Raw genomic sequence first — 20,482 nt, forward strand, 5'->3', positions numbered from 1 at the left:
TGTTTTTGTCTTGATTTATTTTATTTACTGCTTTGTTTGCTGCGTTATATCAAAATACAAAAAAATTAGTTACTTGTTTTACTTTATTTACTATCTTGTTTGCGTTCTCCATATTAAAAACACAAAAATTAGCTACTTGCATTTACTTTATCTAGTTTGCTTTATTTACTACTGCTAAAATGGGTACTCCTGAAAATACTAAGTTGTGTGACTTCACTAGCACAAATAATAATGATTTCTTATGCACACCTATTGCTCCACCTGCTACTACAACAAAATTCTTTGAAATTAAACCTGCTTTACTAAATCTTGTTATGAGAGAGCAATTTTCTGGTGTTAGTTCTGATGATGCTGCAGCCCATCTTCATAATTTTGTTGAACTTTGTGAGATGCAAAAGTATAAGGATGTAGATGGTGCCATTATAAAATTAAAATTGTTTCCTTTCTCATTAAGAGGAAGAGCTAAAGATTGGTTGCTATCTTTGCCTAAGAATAGTATTGATTCATGGACTAAATGTAAGGATGCTTTCATTGGTAGATATTATCCTCCTGCTAAAATTATATCTTTGAGAAGTAGTATAATGAATTTTAAGCAATTGGATAATGAGCATGTTGCCCAAGCATGGGAAAGAATGAAATCTTTGGTTAAAAATTGCCCAACCCATGGACTGACTACTTGGATGATCATCCAAACCTTTTATGCAGGACTGAATTTTTCTTCACGGAACCTATTGGATTCAGCTGCTGGAGGTACTTTTATGTCCATCACTCTAGGCGCTGCAACAAAGCTTCTTGATGATATAATGATTAATTACTCTGAATGGCACACGGAAAGAGCTCCGCAAGGTAAGAAGGTAAATTCTGTTGAAGAAACCTCCTCCTTGAGTGATAAGATCGATGCTATTATGTCTATGCTTGTGAATGGTATGACTAATGTTGATCCTAATAATGTTCCTTTCGCTTCATTGGTTGCTCAAGAAGAGCATGTTGATGTGAACTTCATTAAAAATAATAATTTCAACAACAATGCTTATAGGAATAATTCTGGTCACAACTATAGGCCATATCCTTCTCATAATAGTAATGGTTATGGTAATTCTTATGGGAATTCTTACAACAATAATAGGAATATACCCTATGGTCTTGAAGCCATGCTTAAAGAATTTATTAGTACACAAACTGCTTTTAACAAATCTATTGAAGAAAAGCTTGGTAAAATTGATATACTTGCTTCTAAAGTTGATAGTCTTGCTGCTGATGTTGATCTTTTGAAATTGAAAGTTATGCCTAATGAAAATAAAGATATTAAGTCATTTTCTACAGCAAACGCCATCCAAGTTCGAATTAATGAGAATATTAGATTGATGGCTGAATTGCGTGCTAGGTGGGAAAAAGAAGAAGATGCTAAAGAGAATAATGTAGCTAAAGTTTGGACTATTACCACCACTAGTAATGCTAATGCTTCACATGTTGCTACACCTCCTACTATCAATGGTAAAATAATTGGTGTTGACAACGTTTCTACTCCTAATGCAAAGCTTGCAAAACTTCCTGAAACTGCTAAAACTGCTGAAACTACTTGTGATAAAACTGCTGAATTTTTTTCAAATATTGGGGAAAATGATCCCATTACTTTAGATCATAATGGTTTAGATTTTGATGATTGTCACATCTCTGAATTTATAAAGTTCTTACAAAAACTTGCTAGAAGTCCTAATACTAGTGCTATAAATTTGGCCTTTACAAAACATATTACAAATGCTCTCATAAAAGCTAGAGAAGAGAAATTAAATCGTGAAACTTCTATTCCTAGGAAGTTAGAAGATGGTTGGGAGCCCATAATTAAGATGAAGGTCAATGATTTTGATTGTAATGCTTTATGTGATCTTGGTGCAAGTATTTCCGTTATGCCTAGGAAAATCTATAATATGCTTGACTTGCCACCATTGAAAATTTGTTATTTGGATGTTAATCTTGCTGATAACTCTACAAAGAAACCTTTGGGGAGGATTGATAATGTTCGCATTATTGTTAACAATAACCTTGTCCCCGTTGATTTTGTTGTCTTGGATATTGAATGCAATGCATCTTGTCCCATTATATTGGGAAGACCTTTTCTTCGAACTGTTGGTGCTATTATTGATATGAAGGAAGGTAATATTAAATATCAATTTCCTCTAAAGAAAGGTATGGAACACTTCCATAGAAAGAGAATGAAGTTACCTTTTGATTCTATCATTAGAACAAATTATGATTTTGATACTTCATCTCTTGATAATACTTGATACACACTTTCTGCGCCTAGCTGAAAGGCGTTAAAGAAAAGCGCTTATGGGAGACAACCCATGATTTTACTTCTGCACTTTTGTTTTATATTTGAGTCTTGGAAGTTGTTACTACTGTAGCAACCTCTCCTTATCTTTATTTTGTTGCATTGTTGTGCCAAGTAAAGTCTTCGATAATAAGGTTCATACTAGATTGGGATTACTGCGCAGAAACAGATTTCTTGCTGTCACGAATTTGAGTAGTATTCTCTGTAGGTAACTCAGAAAAATCTGCCAATTTACGTGAGTAATCCTCAGATATGTACGCAACTTTCATTAAATTTTAGCATTTTCATCTGAGCAAGTTAAGTGCCCCAGAAAAATTCGTCTTTACGGACTGTTCTGTTTTGACAGATTCTGCATTTTATTTCGCATTGCCTGTTTTGCTATGTTTGATGGATTTCTTTATTCCATTAACTTTCAGTAGCTTTGTGCAATGTCCAGAAGTGTTAAGAATGATTATGTCACCTCTGAACATGTGAATTTTTGATTATGCAGTAACCCTCTAATGAGTTTGTTTTGAGTTTGGTGTGGAGGAAGTTTTCAAGGATCAAGAGAGGAGGATGATACAATATGATCAAGGAGAGTGAAAGCTCTAAGCTTGGGGATGCCCCCGTGGTTCATCCCTGCACATTTCAAGAAGACTCAAGCATCTAAGCTTGGGATGCCCAATGCATCCCCTTCTTCATCGACAAAATTATCAGGTTCCTCTAGTGAAACTATATTTTTATTCCGTCACATCTTATGTGCTTTACTTGGAGCGTCTATTTGCTTTTGTTTTTGTTTTGTTTGAATAAAATTGGATCCTAGCATTCATTGTGTGGGAGAGAGACACGCTCCGCTGTTGTGTATGAACACATATGTTCTTAGCTTTATTCTTAATGTTCATGGCGAAGGTTGAAACTGCTTCGTTAATTGTTATATGGTTGGAAACAGAAAATGCTACATGTGGTAATTGGTATAATGTCTTGAATAATTTGATACTTGGAAATTGTTGTGCTCATATGGATCATGTTTAAGCTCTTGCATCATATACTTTGCACCTATTAGTGAAGAAATACCGCAGAGCTTGTTGACATTTGGTTTGCATGATTGGTCTCTCTAAGGTCTAGATATTTTCTAGTAAGGGTTTGAACAACAAGGAAGACAATGTAGAGTCTTATAATGCTTGCAATATGTTCTTATGTAAATTTTTCTGTACCGGTTCATACTTGTGTTTGCTTCAAATAACCTTGCTAGCCCAAGCCTTGTATTGAGAGGTATTACTTCTCATGCATCCAAAATCCTTGAGCCAAAAACTATGCCATTTGTGTCCACCATACCTACCTACTACATGGTATTTCTCTGCCATTCCAAAGTAAATTGTTTGAGTGCTACCTTTAAAATTCCATTCTTTGTCTTTGCAATATATAGCTCATGGGAAAAATAGCTTAAAAACTATTGTGGTATTGGATATGTACTTATGTATCTTATTTCTTATTAAGTTGCTTGTTGAGCGATAACCATGTTCCTGGGGACGCCATCAACTATCCTTGTTGAATATCATGTGAGTTGCTATGCATGTTCGTCTTGTCTGAAATAAGGGTGATTTATCATGAGTTGAATGGTTTGAGTATGCATATTGTTAGAGAAGAACATTGGGCCGCTAACTAAAGCCATGATCCATGGTGGAAGTTTCAGTTTGGACAACAATCCTCAATCTCTTATGAGAATATTATTTGTTGTTGAATGCTTATGCATTAAAGAGGAGTCCATTATCTGTTGTCTATGTTGTCCCGGTATGGATGTCTAAGTTGAGAATAATCAAAAGCGAGAAATCCAATGCGAGCTTTCTCCTTAGACCTTTGTACAGGTGATGCGTGTGGTTGACACGTCCGTTGGGAACCCCAAGAGGAAGGTGTGATGCGCACAGCGGCAAGTTTCCCTCAGTAAGAAACCAAGGTTTAATCGAACCAGTAGGAGTCAAGAAGCACGTTGAAGGTTGATGGCGGCGGGATGTAGTGCGGTGCAACACCAGAGATTCCGGCGCCAACGTGGAACCTGCACAACACAACCAAAGTACTTTGCCCCAACGAAACAGTGAGGTTGTCAATCTCACCGGCTTGCTGTAACAAAGGATTAACCGTATTGTGTGGAAGATGATTGTTTGCAGAAAACAGTAGAACAGTATTGCAGTAGATTGTATTTCAGTATAGAGAATTGGACCGGGGTCCACAGTTCACTAGAGGTGTCTCTCCCATAAGATAAACAGCATGTTGGGTGAACAAATTACAGTTGGGCAATTGACAAATAAAGAGGGCATGACCATGCACATACATATTATGATGAGTATAGTGAGATTTAATTGGGCATTACGACAAAGTACATAGACCGCCATCCAACTGCATCTATGCCTAAAAAGTCCACCTTCAGGTTATCATCCGAACCCCCTCCAGTATTAAGTTGCTAACAACAGACAATTGCATTAAGTATTGCGCGTAATGTAATTAGTGACTACATCCTTGAACATAGCACCAATGTTTTATCCCTAGTGGCAACAGCACATCCATAACCTTAGAGGTTCTTGTCACCCCTCCAGATTCACGGAGACATGAACCCACTATCGAGCATAAATACTCCCTCTTGGAGTTACTAGCATCAACTTGGCCAGAGCATCTACTAATAACGGAGAGCATGCAAGATCATAAACAACACATAGACATGAATTGATAATCAACATAACAAGTATTCTCTATTCATCGGATCCCAACAAACGCAACATATAGAATTACAGATAGATGATCTTGATCATGTTAGGCAGCTCACAAGATCCGACAATGAAGCACAATGGGGAGAAGACAACCATCTAGCTACTGCTATGGACCCATAGTCCAGGGGTAGACTACTCACACATCACTCCGGAGGCGACCATGGCGGCGTAGAGTCCTCCGGGAGATGATTCCCCTCTCCGGCGGGGTGCCGGAGGCGATCTCCTGGATCCCCCGAGATGGGATCGGCGGCGGCGGCGTCTCCGGGAAGGTTTTCCGTATCGTGGCTCTCGGTACAGGGGGTTTCGCAACGGAGGCTTTAAGTAGGCGGAAGGGCAGGTCAGGAGGCGGCACGAGGGCCCCACACCACAGGGCCGCGCGGCCAAGGGGGGGGCCGCGCCGCCCTAGGGTGTGGCCCCCTCGTGGCCCCTCTTCGTCTCCTCTTTGGACTTCTGGAAGCTTCGTGGCAAAATAGGACCCTGGGCGTTGATTTCGTCCAATTCCGAGAATATTTCGTTACTAGGATTTCTGAAACCAAAAACAGCAGAAACAAGAATCGGCACTTCGGCATCTTGTTAATAGGTTAGTTCCAGAAAATGCACGAATATGACATAAAGTGTGCATAAAACATGTAGATAACATCAATAATGTGGCATGGAACATAAGAAATTATCGATACGTCGGAGACGTATCAGCATCCCCGAGCTTAGTTCCGCTCGTCCCGAGCAGGTAAAACGATAACACAGATAATTTCTGGAGTGACATGCCATCATAACCTTGATCATACTATTTGTAAAGCATATGTAGTGAATGCAGCGATCAAAACAATGTATATGACATGAGTAAACAAGTGAATCATAAAGCAAAGACTTTTCATGAATAGCACTTTAAGATAAGCATCAATAAGTCTTGCATAAGAGTTAACTCATAAAGCAATAATTCAAAGTAAAGGTATTGAAGCAACACAAAGGAAGATTAAGTTTCAGCGGTTGCTTTCAACTTGTAACATGTATATCTCATGGATATTGTCAACATAGAGTAATATAATAAGTGCAATAAGCAAATATGTAGGAATCAATGCACAGTTCACACAAGTGTTTGCTTCTTGAGGTGGAGAGAAATAGGTGAACTGACTCAACAAATGAAAGTAAAAGAATGGTCCTCCATAGAGGAAAAGCATCGATTGCTATATTTGTGCTAGAGCTTTGATTTTGAAATCATGAAACAATTTTGTCAACGGTAGTAATAAAGCATATGTATCATGTAAATTATATCTTACAAGTTGCAAGCCTCATGCATAGTGTACTAATAGTGCCCGCACCTTGTCCTAATTAGCTTGGACTACCGGATCATCACAATGCACATGTTTTAACCAAGTGTCACAAAGGGGTACCTCTATGCCGCCTGTACAAAGGTCTAAGGAGAAAGCTCGCATTGGATTTCTCGCTATTGATTATTCTCAACTTAGACATCCATACCGGGACAACATAGACAACAGATAATGGACTCCTCTTTTATGCATAAGCATGTAACAACAATTAATAATTTTCTCATATGAGATTGAGGATATTTGTCCAAAACTGAAACTTCCACCATGGATCATGGCTTTAGTTAGCGGCCCAATGTTCTTCTCTAACAATATGCATGCTTAATCATAAGGTGGTAGATCTCTCTTACTTCAGACAAGACGAACATGCATAGCAACTCACATGAAATTCAACAAAGAGTAGTTGATGGCGTCCCCAGTGAACATGGTTATCGCACAACAAGCAACTTAATAAGAGATAAAGTGCATAATTACATATTCAATACCACAATAGTTTTTAAGCTATTTGTCCCATGAGCTATATATTGCAAAGGTGAATGATGGAATTTTAAAGGTAGCACTCAAGCAATTTACTTTGGAATGGCGGAAAAATACCATGTAGTAGGTAGGTATGGTGGACACAAATGGCATAGTGGTTGGCTCAAGTATTTTGGATGCATGAGAAGTATTCCCTCTCGATACAAGGTTTAGGCTAGCAAGGCTTATTTGAAACAAACACAAGGATGAACCGGTGCAGCAAAACTCACATAAAAGACATATTGTAAACATTATAAGAATCTACACTGTCTTCCTTGTCGTTCAAACTCAATACTAGAAATTATCTAGACCTTAGAGAAACCAAATATGCAAACCAAATTTTAGCATGCTCTATGTATTTCTTCATTAATGGGTGAAAAGCATATGATGCAAGAGCTTAAACATGAGCACAACAATTGCCAAGTATCACATTACCCAAGACATTTATAGCAATTACTACATGTATCATTTTCCAATTCCAACCATATAACAATTTAACGAAGGAGAAACTTCGCCATGAATACTATGAGTAGAAACTAAGGACATACTTGTCCATATGCTACAGCGGAGCGTGTCTCTCTCCCATAAAGTGAATGCTAGGATCCATTTTATTCAAACAAAACAAAAAACAAAAACAAACCGACGCTCCAAGCAAAGCACATAAGATGTGATGGAATAAAAATATAGTTTCAGGGGAGGAACCTGATAATGTTGTCGATGAAGAAGGGGATGCCTTGGGCATCCCCAAGCTTAGACGCTTGAGTCTTCTTGATATATGCAGGGGTGAACCACCGGGGCATCCCCAAGCTTAGAGCTTTCACTCTCCTTGATCATGTTGCATCATACTCCTCTCTTGATCCTTGAAAACTTCCTCCACACCAAACTTAGAACAACTCATTAGAGGGTTAGTGACAATAAAAATTAACATGTTCAGAGGTGACATAATCATTCTTAACACTTCTGGACATTGCATAAAGCTACTGGACATTAATGGATCAAAGAAATTCATCCAACATAGCAAAAGAGGCAATGCGAAATAAAAGGCAGAATCTGTCAAAACAGAACAGTTCGTATTGACGAATTTTATTAGGCCACCATACTTGCTCAAATGAAAATGCTCAAATTGAATGAAAGTGCGTACATATCTGAGGATCATGCACGTAAATTGGCTTAATTTTCTAAGCTACCTACAGGGAGGTAGACCCAGATTCGTGACAGCAAAGAAATCTGTTTCTGCGCAGTAATCCAAATCTAGTATGAACTTTTCTATCAACGACTTTACTTGGCACAACAAAACACTAAACTAAGATAAGGAGAGGTTGCTACAGTAGTAAACAACTTCCAAGACACAAAATAAAAACAAAGTACTGTAGGTAAAAACCATGGGTTGTCTCCCATAAGCACTTTTCTTTAACGCCTTTCAGCTAGGCGCAGAAAGTGTGTATCAAGTATTATCAAGAGACGAAGTGTCAACATCATAATTTGTTCTCATAATAGAATCAAAAGGTAACTTCATTCTCTTTCTAGGGAAGTGTTCCATACCTTTCTTGAGAGGAAATTGATATTTAATATTACCTTCCTTCATATCAATGATAGCACCAACAGTTCGAAGAAAAGGTCTTCCCAATATAATGGGGCAAGATGCATTGCATTCAATATCCAAGACAACAAAATCAACGGGGACAAGGTTATTGTCAACGGTAATGCGAACATTATCAACTTTCCCCAAAGGTTTCTTTGTAGAATGATCAGCAAGATTAACATCCAAATAACAATTTTTCAGCGGTGGCAAGTCAAGCATATTATAAATTTTCTTAGGCATAACGGAAATACTTGCACCAAGATCACATAAAGCATTACAATCAAAATCTTTAACCTTCATCTTAATGATGGGCTCCCAACCATCCTCTAGCTTTCTAGGAATAGAGGCTTCGCGCTCTAGTTTCTCTTCTCTAGCTTTTATGAGAGCATTTGTAATATGTTGCGTGAAAGCCAAATTTATAGCACTAGCATTAGGACTTTTAGCAAGTTTTTTGCAAGAACTTTATAACTTCAGAGATGTGGCAATCATCAAAATTCAAACCATTATAATCTAAAGCAATGGGATCATCATCCCCAATGTTGGAAAAAATTTCAGCAGTTTTATCACAGGCGATTGTGATTTTAGCGATTTCAGGCAGTTTCTCGCGCTTTGCATTAGAAGTGGAAACATTGCTAACACCAATTATTTTATTATTAATAGTAGGAGGTGCAGCAACATGTGTAGCATTAGCATTACGAGTGGTGGTAATAGTCCAAACTTTAGCTACATTCTTCTCTTTAGCTAGTTTTTCATTTTCTTCTCTATCCCACCTAGCACGCAGTTCAGCCATTAATCTTATATTCTCATTAATCCTAACTTGGATGGCATTTGCTGTAGTAGTAATTTTGTCATGATGATTTTCATTAGGCAAAACTTTCGATTTCAAAAGATCAACATCAGCAGCAAGACTATCGACTTTAGAAGCAAGTATATCAATTTTCCCAAGCTTTTCTTCAACAGATTTGTTAAAAGCAGTTTGTGTACTAATAAATTCTTTAAGCATGGCTTCAAGTCCAGGGGGTGAACTCCTATTATTGTTGTAAGAATTCCCATAAGAATTACCATAGCCGTTGCCATTATTATAAGGATATGGCCTATAGTTGTTACTAGAATTGTTCCGGTAAGCATTGTTGTTGAAATTATTATTTTTAATGAAGTTTAGATCAACATGTTCTTCTTGTGCAACCAATGAAGCTAACGGAACATTATTAGGATCAATATTAGTCCTATCATTCACAAGCATAGACATAATAGCATCAATCTTATCACTCAAGGAAGAGGTTTCTTCGACAGAATTTACCTTCTTACCTTGTGGAGCTCTTTCCGTGTGCCATTCAGAGTAGTTGATCATCATATTATCAAGAAGCTTTGTTGCTTCACCAAGAGTGATGGACATAAAGGTACCTCCAGCAGCTGAATCCAATAAATTCCGCGAAGAAAAATTCAATCCTGCATAAAAGGTTTGGATGATCATCCAAGTAGTCAGTCCATGGGTTGGGCAATTTTTTACCAGAGATTTCATTCTCTCCCAAGCTTGAGCAACATGTTCAGTATCTAATTGTTTAAAGTTCATTATGCTACTCCTCAAAGATATAATTTTAGCAGGGGGATAATATCTACCAATAAAAGCATCCTTGCATTTAGTCCATGAATCAATACTATTCTTAGGCAGAGATAGCAACCAATCTTTAGCTCTTCCTCTTAATGAGAAAGGGAACAATTTTAATTTTATAATGTCACCATCTACATCTTTATATTTTTGCATTTCACATAGTTCAACAAAATTATTAAGATGGGCAGCAGCATCATCAGAACTAACACCAGAAAATTGCTCTCGCATAACAAGATTCAATAAAGCAGTGTTTAATTTCAAAGAATTCTGCTGTAGTAGCAGGTGGAGCAATGGGTGTGCATAAGAAATCATTATTATTTGTGGTTGTGAAGTCACACAACTTAGTATTTTCAGGGTTGGCCATTTTAGCAACAGTAAATAAAGCAAACTAGATAAAGTAAATGCAAGTAACTAATTTTTTTGTGTTTTTGATATAGCAAACAAGATAGCAAATAAAGTAAAACTAGCAACTAATTTTTTTGTATTTTGATTTAGTGCAGCAAACAAAGTAGTAAATAAAACTAAGCAAGACAAAAACAAAGTAAAGAGATTGAGAAGTGGAGACTCCCCTTGCAGCGTGTCTTGATCTCCCCGGCAACGGCGCCAGAAATTTGCTTGATGCGTGTGGTTGACACGTCCGTTGGGAACCCCAAGAGGAAGGTGTGATGCGCACAGCGGCAAGTTTCCCTCAGTAAGAAACCAAGGTTTAATCGAACCAGTAGGAGTCAAGAAGCACATTGAAGGTTGATGGCGGCGGGATGTAGTGCGGCGCAACACCAGAGATTCCGGCGCCAACGTGGAACCTGCACAACACAACCAAAGTACTTTGCCCCAACGAAACAGTGAGGTTGTCAATCTCACCGGCTTGCTGTAACAAAGGATTAACCGTATTGTGTGCAAGATGATTGTTTGCAGAAAACAGTAGAACAGTATTGCAGTAGATTGTATTTCAGTATAGAGAATTGGACCGGGGTCCACAGTTCACTAGAGGTGTCTCTCCCATAAGATAAACAGCATGTTGGGTGAACAAATTACAGTTGGGCAATTGACAAATAAAGAGGGCATGACCATGCACATACATATTATGATGAGTATAGTGAGATTTAATTGGGCATTACGACAAAGTACATAGACCACCATCCAACTGCATCTATGCCTAAAAAGTCCACCTTCAGGTTATCATCCGAACCCCCTCCAGTATTAAGTTGCTAACAACAGACAATTGCATTAAGTATTGCGCGTAATGTAATTAGTGACTACATCCTTGAACATAGCACCAATGTTTTATCCCTAGTGGCAACAACACATCCATAACCTTAGAGGTTCTTGTCACCCCTCCAGATTCACGGAGACATGAACCCACTATCGAGCATAAATACTCCCTCTTGGAGTTACTAGCATCAACTTGGCCAGAGCATCTACTAATAACGGAGAGCATGCAAGATCATAAACAACACATAGACATGAATTGATAATCAACATAACAAGTATTCTCTATTCATCGGATCCCAACAAACGCAACATATAGAATTACAGATAGATGATCTTGATCATGTTAGGCAGCTCACAAGATCCGACAATGAAGCACAATGGGGAGAAGACAACCATCTAGCTACTGCTATGGACCCATAGTCCAGGGGTAGACTACTCACACATCACTCCGGAGGCGACCATGGCGGCGTAGAGTCCTCCGGGAGATGATTCCCCTCTCCGGCAGGGTGCCGGAGGCGATCTCCTGGATCCCCCGAGATGGGATCGGCGGCGGCGGCGTCTCTGGAAGGTTTTCCGTATCGTGGCTCTCGGTACAGGGGGTTTCGCAACGGAGGCTTTAAGTAGGCGGAAGGGCAGGTCAGGAGGCGGCACGAGGGCCCCACACCACAGGGCCGCGCGGCCAAGGGGGGGGCCGCGCCGCCCTAGGGTGTGGCCCCCTCGTGGCCCCTCTTCGTCTCCTCTTCGGACTTCTGGAAGCTTCGTGGCAAAATAGGACCCTGGGCGTTGATTTCGTCCAATTCCGAGAATATTTCGTTACTAGGATTTCTGAAACCAAAAACAGCAGAAAACAGCAACTGGCACTTCGGCATCTTGTTAATAGGTTAGTTCCAGAAAATGCACGAATATGACATAAAGTGTGCATAAAACATGTAGATAACATCAATAATGTGGCATGGAACATAAGAAATTATCGATACGTCGGAGACGTATCAACAGGCGGCATAGAGGTACTCCTTTGTGACACTTGGTTAAAACATATGTTATGCAATGATAATCCATGTAAATCCAAGATAATTAGGACAAGGTGCGGGCACTATTGGTAAGCTATGCATGAGGCTTGCAACTTGTAGGATATCTTATACATAACACATATGCTTTATTACTACCGTTGACAAAATTGTTTCTTGTTTTCAAAATAAAAGCTCTAGCACAAATATAGCAATCCATGCTTCCCTCTTCGAAGGGCCATTCTTCTACTTTTATGTTGAGTCAGTTTACCCACTTCCTTATATCTTAGAAGCAAATACTTGTGTTAACTGTGCATTGATTCTTACATACTTGCATATTTGCATTCATCATATTACTTTGTATTGACAACTATCCATGAGATATACATGTTACAAGTTGAAAGCAACCGCTAAAACTTATATCTTCCTTTGTGTTGCTTCAATGCCTTTACTTTGAATTTATTGCTTTATGAGTTAACTCTTATGCAAGACTTATTGATGCTTGTCTTGAAAGTACTATTCATGAAAAGTCTTTGCTATATGATTCAGTTGTTTACTCATTGTCTTTACCATTGCTTCGAATCACTTCATTCATTACATATGCTTACAATAGTATTGATCAAGATTATGATAGCATGTCACTTCAGAAAATATCTTTGTTATCGTTTACCTACTCGAGGACGAGTAGGAACTAAGCTTGGGGGTATCTATAATTTCTTATATTCCATGCTACTTTATTGATGATACTCACATGTTTTATACATACTTTATGTCATATTTATGCATTTTCCGGCACTAACCTATTAACAAGATGCCGAAGAGCCAGTTGTTGTTTTCTGGTGTTTTTGGTTTCAGAAATCCTACAAAGGAAATATTCTCGGAATTGGACAAAATCAACACCCAGGGTCTTATTTTTCCATGAAGCTTCCAGAAGACCGAAAGGGAAACAAAGTGGGGCGACGAGGCGCCGACACAACAGGGCGGCGCGGCCCAGGTCTTGGCCGCGCGGCCCTGGCGTGTGGGGCCCTCGCGCCGCCCCCTGACCTACCCTTCCGCTTACTTATAGCCTTCGTCGCGAATATCCCAGTACCGAGAGCCACGATACGAAAACCTTCCAGAGACGCCGCCGCCGCCAATCCCATCTCGGGGGATTCAGGAGATCGCCTCCGGCACCCTGCCGGAGAGGGGAATCATCTCCCGGAGGACTCTTCATCGCCATGATCGCCTCCGGAGTGATGTGTGAGTAGTTCACCCCTGGACTATGGGTCCATAGGAGTAGCTAGATGTTTTCCTTCTCCTCATTGTGCTATCATTGTTCGATCTTGTGAGCTGCCTAACATGATCAAGATCATCTATTTGTAATGCTACATGTTGCGTTTGTTGGGATCCGATGAATATGGAATACTATGTTATGTTGATTATCAATCTATCATATATGTGTTGTTTATGATCTTGCATGCTCTCCGTTATTAGTAGAGGCTCTGGCCAAGTCGTTACTTGTAACTCCAAGAGGGAGTATTTATGCCCGATAGTGGGTTCATGCCTCCATTAAATCTGGGACAGTGATAGAAAGTTCTAAGGTTGTGGATGTGCTGTTGCCAGTAGGGATAAAACATCAATGCTATGTCTAAGGATATTTGTGTTGATTACATTACGCACCATACTTAATGCAATTGTCTGTTGTTTGCAACTTAATACTGGAAGGGGTGCGGATGCTAACCCGAAGGTGGACTTTTTAGGCATAGATGCATGCTGGATAGCGGTCTATGTACTTTGTCGTAATGCCCAATTGAATTTCACACTACTCATCATAATATGTATGTGCATTGTCATGCCATCTTTATTTGTCAATTGCCCAACTGTAATTTGTTCACCCAACATGCTATTTCTTATTGGAGAGACACCACTAGTGAAATGTGAACCCCGGTCCATTCTTTTACATTGAATACAATCTACTTCAAACATTGGTTTTACTGTTCTTTGCAAACATCATCATCCACACTATACATCAAATCCTTTGTTACAGCAAGCCGGTGAAATTGACAACCTCACTGTTAAGTTGGGGCAAAGTATTTTGGTTGTGTTGTGCAGGTTCCACGTTGGCGCCGGAATCCCTGGTGTTGCGCCGCACTACACTCCGCCACCATCAAACTTCAACGTGCTTCTTGACTCCTACTGGTTTGATAACCTTGGTTTCTTTCTGAGGGAAAACTCGCTGCTGTATGCATCACACCTCTTCTTGGGGTTCCCAACGGACGAGTGTTTTACCGTCACGAGCACCGAGCACGCAGTTGATTGAAAAGCAATGATGATGAAATAAAGGACCGAGGTTCCTGACGATCTACACTAGTGTTAACTCTCCAGATAACAAGTGTTGGGTGAACAAATTACAGCTGGGCAATTGACAGAATTGAATTTAGCATTAAGACAAAATATCCAGTCTATTAATATCGTAGGCATGTTTTCCTTATATAGTCATACGTGCTCGCAATGAGAAACTTGCATAACATCTTTTGTCCTACCAGCCCGTTTGCAGCGGGGCCTCAAGGGAAACTACTGGTAATTAAGGAACTCCTTTTAATAGAGCACCGGAGCAAAGCATTAACACTTGGTGAAAACATGTGATCCTCATATCAAAGCCATCCCCTCCGGTTATCCCAATTCGAGATCACTTTGGGGTCTCAGGTTCCGGACAAAGACATGTGCATACAATTTGTAGATACAATCTAAGCAACAATTATAGAGCCTAGATCCAAGATCATGCCACTCGTGCACTAGTGACAAGCGTTAAACATAACAATATTACAGCAACAAATACTTCACAAACTTATAAGATATACAGAACATAATGATCAATCATCGGATCCCAACAAACACAACACCGATTACATCATATGGATCTCAATCATGTTAGGCAGCTCATGAGATCATTGTATTGAAGCACATGGCAGAGAGTACCATCTAGGTACAACCAAGAACCCATATTCCCTGCGGGAACTACTCACAAACTATCATGGAGTCGAAGTGGAGGCGGTGGAGTCGATGGCGATGGCTCCGGGGGGCACTTCCCCATCCCGACAGGGTGCCGGAACAGAGACTTCTGTCCCCCGAAACTTGGTTTCGGCGATGACGGCGGCTATGGAACTTTTCGTGGATGGAGGGTGATATGTTGCGGAGTTTTTAGGTCAGAGAGGTCTTATAGGCGAAGAGGCGACGCGAGGGGGTGCACGCAACAAAAGCTACATTGAGTGTCTTGCTCCACAAGAGGACCACCATATGTTCATCAAAGAAAGTACATAGACCCATACGAGCAATTTGATGAACGGAGAGTAAATTGTAACCAAGGGTCTCGACAAGGAGGACATTCACAAGTGAGATGCCGGGTGTTACCACCACCTTGCCAATACCCAATACCTTAGAGCACGTGTTGTCGCCATATGATACGGTAGAGTGAGAAGGCTCGAGGTCGACAACAATATTCTTGCTTCCGGTCATATGACTTGTGGCTCCACTATCAACCACCCACTTAGCGCCACCGGAAGCATAGTCCTACAAGGAATCAAGTCTTGGATTTAGGTACCCATTTTTCAATGGGTCCTAGCATGTTAGTAACAAGGGGTTTGGGAACCCAAATAGTCGAATCAACATTGTCCTTTTGAGGACCAATAAAGCGAGCACGAATATGTCCATAGTAATCAACAAAAAGAACATGAGAAGGGTTGTTAGAGCCGGCGAAACCCTCCGAGGCGGAGTTGGGTACTCCATCCCTTCTTAAGCTAGCATCGCTCTCCTCAAGGTTGATCTCCATGTTCTCCTTGTTCTTCTTCTTCTTGGTCCTCTTGTTCCTCTTCCTCTTTGGCTTGGTAGCCACTCCTCCTTCATTGCAAGAGCCCTCTTTGGCTCCATCTTTGGCTTGAACGACCCCTTCCAAGTACTTGGCTTGAACTTGGAGTCTATCAACTTTGGCCTTCAAACGATTGACTTCATCTTCATGCTACGGATGAGGGTGGAAAATATCAAACACTTGGACTTCCTTTGCCTTGTTCACCCGGAAGTGTTCCATCAAAGCTTCTTCTTGGAGAGCGTTCATCTTCATGAGTAAGCGCTTGTCACTCTCCATCTTGGCAATGTCACTCTCATGAGTGCAACACGCACGGTCCTTGGTCAAAGGAAAGTACTCCTTCAATGCTTCCTCTTGCATGGAATTGACTTCCATGAGCTTGGCTTCCCTTCTCTTCAAGGTGGCTATTTCTTCCTCATGATCACAACAAGTGGCCTTCTCCTTGCTCATGCGGATACATTCCACCAAAGACTCTTCTTGCATGCTACTCAAACTCAATAGCTTGGCCTTGGTGGTCTCAAGAGTGGCAATTTCTTCTTCATGGTTGCAACATGAGGTCTTCTCCTTACACAAGCGGTAATATTCATCCAAGGCTTCTTCTTGAAGAGCATTGACCTCCAAGAGAAGAGCATTGTGTTTCCTCAAGGAAGCAACTTGATCAACAAGCTCGTCATGGCAAGAGTTGGGGTCTTCATCATCTTTCTCTTTGTTAGCTTCCTCGAGAGAGAGCATCTTCTTTTTGAGCTCACCCATCAAACCAAGAGTATGGTCTCGGTCCTTGGTGAGTTGAGAGACAATAGCTTTGTTGGAGTCCTCAAGGACGATGACACTAGCTTCAAGAGACATGCGCAGATAGGACTACGGGTTTTTGGCTGTAGCTAGTAGGTACTCTCTCCCATGTACTTCAATACAATGATCTCATGAGATGCCTTACATGATTGAGATCCATATGATATAATCGGTGTTGTGTTTGTTGGTATCCGATAAATTGTGGAATTATGATCAGATTGTTCTTCATATTATCATACTACTGTTATTTAAGATCTTGCATGCTCTCCGGTACTTGTAGTTACCTTGATCAAGTAGTTGCCTGTATCTCCAAGAGGGAGTATTTATGCTCGATAGTAGTTTCACGCCTCTAGTTTTCTGGGAGAGTGACGTTTAACTTCTAAGATTTTAGATGTGATGTTGCTACTAGGGAGAAAACAACAATGTTTTGTCTAAAGATGATTTTATTGTTTACTTTACACACATTGCTTAATGCGATAGTCTGTTGCTTGCAACTTAATACTAGAAGGGGTTTGGATGATAACCTGAAGGTGGATTATTAGTCTTAGACGCAGTTGGATTATAGTCTATGTATTATGTTGTAATGCCCAATTAAATACTATAGTAACCTTTATGTTATCATAGCATGCATTGTCATGCCCTCACAATTGTCAATTATCCAACCGTAATTTGTTCACCCAACACATGTTATTTGGAGAGTTACCACTAGTGTAGATAGCTAGGACACCCGGTCCTTCTGTATCATCATTGCTCTACAGTCAACTCCGCACTGGAATACTTTCTGGTGCCATCTCCTCTGCGCTATGATGTCTACGCACGCTTCTATTCCTGTAGACAGTGTTGGGCCTCCAAGAGCAGAGGTTTGTAGAACAGCATCAAGTTTCCCTTAAGTGAATCACCCAAGGTTTATCGAACTCAGGGAGGAAGAGGTCAAAGATATCCCTCTCAAGCAACCCTGCAATTACGATACAAGAAGTCTCTTGTGTCCCCAACACACCTAATACACTTGTCAGATGTATAGGTGCACCAGTTCGGTGAAGAGATAGTGAAATACAAGTAATATGGATGATTGTAAGTAGTAATTGCAATCTGAAATAAAGATGGCAGCAAGCAAACCTGTAATAGAACTTGTTGGAAACGGTGTTTCAATGCTTAGAAACAAGGCCTAGGGATCATACTTTCACCAGTGGACTCTCTCAACATTGATCACATAACTAAATAAATAAATGCTACTTTCTCTACACTCTCTTGTTGGATGACAAACACCATTTATTGTGTAGGGCTACAAGAGCTCCCTCAAGCCGGAGTGAACAAGCTCCACAACATTCGGTGTTCATATTTAAGTAACCTCTAGAGTGCATAATAGACCATTGCAATTTAGACCGAGTACTAACATAGCATGCACACTGTCACCATCAGGCTATGAAAGGGGGAATAGATCGCATCAATACTGTCATAGTAATAGTTAACTCCATAATCTACAAGAGATTACAATCATAACCTATGCCAAGTACTACATGATGCACCCACTGTCAACATTACATCATGGAGGAGGAATAGACTACTTTAATAACATCACTAGAGTAGCACATAGATTAATAGTGATACAAAGCTCATCATATGAATCTCAATCATGTAGGGCAGCTCATGAGATCATTGTATTGAAGTACATGGGAGAGAGATATGAACCACATAGCTACCGGTACAGCCCTTAGCCTCGAGGGAGAACTACTCCCTCCTCATCATGGGAGACAACGATGGTGATGAAGATGGTGGTGGTGTCGATGGAGATGGCTCCGGGGGCAATTCCCCGTCCCGGCAGGGTGCCGGAACAGAGACTTCTGTCCCCCGAATTGGAGTTTCGCGATGGCGGCGGCGTCCCTGGAGTCTTTCTGGAGTTTCGTCAGTCCGATCAAGAAGGCCCCTTTTAAAATCTTCTTTGTTGCGCGTGAATGATCCAGAACAAGTAGTATCCAGCAAGGTTTTATCTTGAAAAGAAAGTCTTGCATAGAAATTATCAATGATGATATTACCAGGAAGCTCATGAATGGGGCATTTGAGTATTAAATACTTCAATCTTCCCCATGCTTGGGCAATACTCTCTCCATCATGAGGCCAGAAATTATATATGCGGTTCCGGTCTTTGTGAATTTCACTTGGATGATAGAATTTAGAATAAAATGAAGGCACAATATCCTTCCAATCAAAAGAATCCACATTCTTCAGCAATTTGTACCAATGCGCCGCTTTACCGGACAGCGACATAGAGAATAGTTTCTTCCTCACTTCATCCATAGAGATACCTGCACACTTGAATAACCCGCATAATTCATGCAAAAACAGTAAATGATCTCCGGGATGGATAGTTCCATCCTCTTCATAGCGGTTATCCATAACACGTTCAATAATTTTCATGGGTATCTTGAAAGAAGTACTTTCAGTAGGTGGATATAAAATATCACAAGCATCATTAGAGTTATCGCATATGGGAGATAAAGTATTATCAGAGAAAATTTTCTCCCCTAAAGATGGGAAGCTAAAAAGATCATAAAAACTAGCTTCCCCAAGCTTAGACTTCTCCATAGCATTAGCAGTAATTGCGTTCATACTAATAACATTGCTACTAGCATGCAAATAAGGTTCCATAGGTTTTTTAATTTTCGCGTCACACAATTCATGTCTTATTTCAGGAAATAGATTAAAAAGCTCACTGTTGTTTTCCATTATGCCTAAGTAGTGAAAAAACAAGAAACAAAAAGATGCAATTGCAGGATCTAAAGGAAATAGCTTCGAGCCCTCACACACCGGCAACAGTGCTAGGAAATAGCTTAGTAGTCGGAGGATGTGAATACCTTTTACCTTACCTCCCCGGCAAAGGCACCAGAAAATAGCTTGATGTCTACGCACGCTTCTATTCCTGTAGACAGTGTTGGGCCTCCAAGAGCAGAGGTTTGTAGAACAGCAGCAAGTTTCCCTTAAGTGAATCACCCAAGGTTTATCGAACTCAGGGAGGAAGAGGTCAAAGATATCCTTCTCAAGCAACCCTGCAATTACGATACAATAAGTCTCCTGTGTCCCCAACACACCTAATACACTTGTCAGATGTATAGGTGCACTACTTCGGCGAAGCGATAGTGAAATACAAGTAATATAGATGAATATGAGTGGTTGATGACCCACAAGTATAGGGGGTGTATCGTAGTATCTTCGATAAGTAAGAATGTCGATCCCAACGAGGAGCAGAAGGTGTTGACAAGCAGTTTCGATGAAGGATTCACTGTAAATGCTCACAGACAAGTATTCAGGGGGTTTTGATGTAGCAGATGAATAAAGTACGAGTAAGTAAAGTGCGAGAGTAACAATTGCAGCGAGTGGCCCAATCCTTTTTAGCACAAAGGACAAGCCGGTTTGTTTACTTATAATGACCAAACGTTCTCGAGGACACACAGGATTTTAGTCTAGTGCTTTCGCTACATACGGCTAATTAATCTTCATTGTTTTGATAAGTGTTGTGTGGGTGAACCT

Source organism: Lolium perenne, chromosome 1 (assembly GCF_019359855.2).
Source record: "Lolium perenne isolate Kyuss_39 chromosome 1, Kyuss_2.0, whole genome shotgun sequence".
Taxonomy (NCBI): Eukaryota; Viridiplantae; Streptophyta; class Magnoliopsida; order Poales; family Poaceae; genus Lolium; species Lolium perenne.